The 6,000-nt window shown below is 42.4% G+C and overlaps 1 protein-coding gene across 1 annotated transcript in view; it reads right to left on the bottom strand.

The window, feature by feature from the left end:
• Smp_029160 (putative ribonuclease p/mrp subunit) overlaps positions 1-6,000 on the bottom strand; it is a gene marked incomplete at its 5' end in the record, with an annotated part of 29,953 nt that overhangs the window by 10,254 nt on the left and 13,699 nt on the right. The gene's annotated exons all lie outside the window — the stretch shown is intronic.

Here is a 6,000-nt window from a genome sequence, read left to right as displayed (position 1 = left end):
TGTTCGAAATGTATTGCGCTAATTTATCACATAGTTTTGATAATCTTCGTCTTCTTATTACACTACTGAAATAATAAAGCCAATAACTGAAGAAGGAAGAGTTTTGAATAATCACAATTTTTTAATGGTAAGTCTATAACCTATCTTTTAAATATAAAATAAACCAATACTTCTTTAGGTTGTTACAAAAGTGTTTCTTTTATAGTTAAAATATCAGTCAGTCAGTGTTAATAACATAAGCATTGTTTGATTGAGGGATTGGTTCAGATTGTAGGTGGTATTGTAGTGAACAGAACTATTGGTTGGGGACAACCGAATGCATTTAAGCAAAAATTACAGACTATCTTAGTAAATTTTGACAACCATACAATGAACAGTCAATTTGCAAATTAACAAGCAATTGTCTCAATCTTCACCGTTTCTTCTCTAATTTCATTGTTCATGCAATTTCCTACCGATTGCGCTTCATTCCTGTTCTTTCCTCATCGGTCTTCTGCCAAAATACATTCTATGTCTGACCAACACCATATACTACTTATATGGATATAAGTAGATCACACCACGGTATTAGCCAGATTAACTTCATTTGGAGAAGTTTTGAAAGCCAAAGGGAACTGGAAAAGCATTTCGACTTAGTATGAACTCCTCAACAATGATCCCAGATGAACCGGTCATTGTTCGAATCTAAGGACTCTAAGCCTTCGAGACGAGCATATTACCTTGAGATCATTGAATTGCCGCAATCTGCTATAATCTACACACTTGCAAATTCAGTTGATTCGCGAATTAAAATTGACCACCCAATACTATTATTATTACTATTATTATTATTATCAGTTTGTACTAAAACTGGGACGTTACTGAAATTCCTAGCAATGAAACCACTACTAACTATTCATCACCATATTAAGCGCATCATCTTAAATCAAACATAGAAATAGCAATTTTAATGAATTTTGCAGTTTTTGAAAAAAATGTCAAGTATTTTACCGATAGCTTTTTCAAAAAAAAATTGCATTTTACACAGAAAACGTATAGTGAAATTCTATTAATCAACATTATTAGCAGTAAATAATAAAGCGAACTTTTTTCTTTGTATACCAAAGGAGTTTCGTATATATAAGATGAATTAATACAGAAATAATGTGCATGAATTACCCATTTTGATTTTGGGTAATATTACTCAATGTCTACAACTATCATATTTTTACTACCCTACAAAACCCAGAAAATAAGCCTATAGATTCTTACCAAAAGATAAAGAAATAGATCTATATGGGGAGAGCCCCCAAATGCCCTGGTACGGCCGAGAGTGGGGAGAGTCCGCTCTCCCTCTCGAAATGCTCTCATATGGCCACGCGAATATATAGCCTCTGTCAGGGAAGTCCTACTCACTGCCTTCTCGTGACAGGGGTGTTGCTTACGAAAGTGAGAGGACGAAAAGCGAATGTCCAGAGCTTTAACCAAACCGGTGGACACGGAGGGTCCACCTAGGGGAGTTGGAAAACCCTGATTCAAAACAAATGGTGCACATGGGCTCCAGTATCCTGAAGGAACAAATGGAGTATGAATCAATTGTTGGTCACCGGCTACCATGGGACTGCATCTCCTCACGATGCTCCACTGCCTTGTGGACCAGACCTTTAGGTCAAAGGCTCAGGGTGTGGCCCCCTAAGAAAACCACCTGCTTCGGTTTGGGCACCCGGGCAGTATCACAGCCCACACACAAATGACATGAAATGACGCACTACACTAACTACACTGCTCTCGTTCCTAATAGAAGAAAGACAATTTGCATTATCATTATTATTATTATTACCATTATTATTATTATTATTATTATTACTATTACTATTATTTACTACGTCGCTTTTTCACTCCCTTTATTCCCAAATTGTGTATCCTTCCTTTCCAACTTATGCAGCAGCTCGCCCATGGTGGAAACTCTGTCCTATCTAAACGATCTCCAGTCACTGTCTGGTTGAAAGTGAATGCTTCCACCGATTACGAATACTGAAGCAGTCTTTCTGAAACCACGTACGCCGTTCAAGCTGGCTTCCTTCAACGTTCGCACACTAATGCAGATCGGACAACAGATGGGGCCGGCTATGTCTTTAGAAAGTCTTAATGTTGATGTTTGCTGTCTATCCGAGACCCGTATTCAAGACTCTAGTGAAGTACTACAAATTCGCTCTCCATCTGTCGCTTCAAAAAGCTTGTTTCACGTGCGCTTATCCGGGGACTCTGTGGCATCTTCGTCTGGTCTTGCTGGCGTTGGTGTTGCACTAAGCGCTAGAGCTGAGGCAGCACTAATCGATTGGATCCCCATTAACAGTCGGTTATGTGCTGTTAGATTAGAAAGTTCCATCAAAGTGAGAAGAAACCGGCGTGAGAAACGGTGTCTTTTCGTCATCTCCGCCTATGCCCCGACAGATTGCAGCCCGGATGCAATCAAGGATGAGTTTTACCACCAGTTAACAGTTCTTCTCCAGAAAGCGCGTCCGACAGATATTGTAGTATTAGCCGGAGACTTGAATGCACAGGTCGGGCGTCTAGGCACAGAAGAGAGTCGTTTAGGTGGCCGATGGGGAATTGTTGGTCGCAGGACGGATAATGGGGACCGTTTGCTGCAACTATGCACAGACCACAACCTGTTTCTGGCCAGCACTAACTTCCGGCACAGTCATCGCCGGTGTGCCACCTGGTATCTTCCCTCTGCATCCCAAGCCTGAACTCAGATTGATCACATCGCGATCAGCTACCGCTGGCGTGGTTGTGTACAAGACTGCCGCTCCTTTTGGAGTACCTATCTGGAGTCTGATCATGCCCTGGTCTGCGCCAATCTCACCTTACTTTTCAGTGGTCGAAGGATTGACCATCACCAACGGATCGATGTTAGTAAACTGGCGGCAACTTCTGTTGCAAGTAAGTATCGAGCGGAGCTAGCCTCTAGGCTAGCTACCATCCCACCGAAAAGTATAGATGAGCATTGGTTGCATCTTCACGACGCCATGAAAATGGCGAGTAAAGCCGCTTGCGGCTTCGCGAAACGTCCCGCTTATAAGCACTGGGTTTCTTCTGGCTCCTTACAACTGATGGAAGCCCGTCGGTCCACTCCGGGTGACCGTGAGTTTGACCACAAACGAAGGCTGTTACGTAGTGAAATTGGGCAAAGCTTGCGTAAGGACCGAGAAGCCTGGTGGTCGGAGCGTGCTAATGAGATGGAAGCAGCAGCTGCATCTGGTAACTGCCGGAAGCTCTTCCAACTCATCCGAGACACTGGCAGCAAGAAGTCTGGTGTGAGTGAAACAATCTACGAGGATGATGGGATGCCAATCACTAATATCTCTCGACGTCTTGGACGATAGGCGGAATTCTTCGAAGGGCAGTTCAACTGGCCTGCTGCTCCGGCAACATCAACCAGTTTGTCCTGCCCCCCATGGCCAGTGACGACTGATCCACCAAACGAGGCGGAAGTTCGCAAGGAACTCCAACTCCTGAGACGCTACAAATCACCTGGCCCAGATGACTTACCTCCAGCTCTTTTTAAAGATGGTGGTGACCTTCTGACTAAGGAATTGACTGTGTTGTTTACAAAGGTTTGGGAGTCAGAAAGTGTTCCAACATCATGGAATGAGTCGATAGTCGTCCCTATCTTTAAAAAGGGTTCACGTTGTTCCTGTAACAACTATCGGGGGATAAGTCTACTTCCGATTGCGTCCAAACTATTGGCTTCTATCATTCTTCGTAGGTTGTTTAAAACCCGAGAACGATTGACTCGCGAGGAGCAGGCTGGTTTTCGTTCTGGTCGAGGATGCATTGATCACATCTTCACCCTCCGCCAAATGTTAGAACACCGTCATACTTATCGCAGGCCAACAATCGTAGTGTTTCTTGATATCAGGGCGGCCTTCGATTCGTTGGACAGGACTGTTCTCTGGGATTGTCTATTGAAGAAGGGTGTGCCTGAGAAGTTCATTAACGTCTTAAAGGCCATGTATACGAACACCTCAGGCAGAGTGAGGGAAAACAACCACCTTTCTCCCTTGTTTCATTCGAGCAGTGGGGTTAGGCAGGGTTGCCCAATCTCACCATTCCTCTTCAACTTTGCTATCAACGACATCCTGGAAACAGCTCTGATGGATGTAAGTAATGGCGGTGTGGATATGTTGCCTGGAGAACGACTTCTCGGCCTTGAGTATGCGGATGATATTGTCTTACTGTGCGATAATGCCCAAGGCATGCAATCCGCACTTAATCAGTTGGCAATCAGTGTCCGCAGGTACGGCATATGCTTTGCACCCTCCAAGTGCAAAGTACTCCTACAAGACTGGCAGGATTCTCATCCTGTACTCACCCTAGATGGTGAGCAGATTGAAGTAGTTGAGAAGTCCGTGTATCTAGGTAGCTATATAAGTGCTGGTGGTGGCGTGAGTGATGAGATTGATGCACGTATAATGAAAGCCAGAGCGGCTTATGCCAATCTGGGCCATCTTTGGCGCCTTCGTGATGTTAGTCTGGCTGTAAAAGGTTGGATCTACAACGCGTCGGTGAGAGCAGTTTTGCTCTATGCTTGTGAAACCTGGCCTCTCCGAGTTGAGGATGTCAGACGTCTCTCTGTGTTCGATCATCGTTGTCTCCGAAGGATTGCTGACATACAGTGGCAACACCATGTTAGTAATGCAGAGGTTCGGCATCGTGTGTTCGGGCGCAGAGACGATAATTCAATTGGTGTCACCATCTTGAAGCACCGACTTCGGTGACTTGGACATGTTTTACGAATGTCGTCCCAGAGACTTCCACGTCGTGCATTATTTGCTGACTCTGGGACTGGTTGGAAAAAGCGGAGAGGAGGTCAGTGTATGACCTGGTGTCGTGGCATGAAAGAAAGCTGCAAAGGGCTAGCTTCTGTTGGTCCTTCACGACTCCCTGGCTGGGGTCCGAGAGATGGTGTAACACAGTGGCTAGAGACGTTATCAGATATGGCTCAGAATAGAAGCCAGTGGCGATCCTGCTGCAACCTTCTTTTACTTTCTTCATAAAGAGTGGTTCTAACTTTCCTAACTGAAAGAGTCTTCTGGTTGTACATTTCAGTTCGCCTTATCTTTTCATCCCTTCTCTTCCTACTTTTATTATTTTGTGTGGCGCATATGTATCTGGTGCCCTTTTGTACCAATATGTATGTGTTTAAATAAATAATAATAAATAATATGAATCCAGTTCATCAGTTGACAAATACAGAAAGCCAAAGAAAACAGAGGCTTGAGGTAGATGAAAACTACTCTAATTATCTAAATTGATAAAGTTTAACTGCATCATTAAATAAACTATTTCAATTAACAATAAATCTAGCCGATTCACAGTACAAAACTCAGGACAAAACGATGATAGAATACCTACAATTTTTTTAAATTATATAATGTTAACCTACATCCAAAGAAAGAAATTAAACAATCGGAAGTGATAGAGAGTATTTAAGTTAGTATCTGAAAAGGTTGATTTATTTTGAGACAAAAATAAATTGACGATTTACACCTTAATATTGGTCATACATAAATGGGATAAGATAAAACCGAAGAAAAAATGTTCAGTCTATGAAATTTAAGTATAGAGAATTAAAATACATAAGACCTATAAAGAATAGTAACCAAAGCAGTTTCGTTTAGTTGTGGTTTACTTAAAATGATAACTGAACAATAATAAATATATTTTTTGTTATATTCCAATGAGTAGAAAAAATTATTTGAAACCAACAAGTCCAACCATGGCATTGATATCGACAACTGAACATGTTTAGGTTTAAATACTGACAAGTGGACTGAGCCATGCTGGTAAGGTGTAGACTACCTGGTTGGGATCCGCGAGATGATAGAAATCGATGGTTAGAGACCTTGAATGACATGGCTCAAAATCGTTTACAATGGCGTAGGTACATCCACTCTTTGTGTTCTCCCAAATTCTAACCTTCTGAATTCTTCACGTCTCTATCTTTTTCTCTTT

This window comes from Schistosoma mansoni, chromosome 3 (genome assembly GCF_000237925.1).
Source record: "Schistosoma mansoni strain Puerto Rico chromosome 3, complete genome".
NCBI classification, from domain to species: domain Eukaryota; kingdom Metazoa; phylum Platyhelminthes; class Trematoda; order Strigeidida; family Schistosomatidae; genus Schistosoma; species Schistosoma mansoni.
The sequence above is the reverse complement of the archived record's forward strand: the minus strand, read 5'-3'. Positions and strand labels throughout refer to the sequence as shown.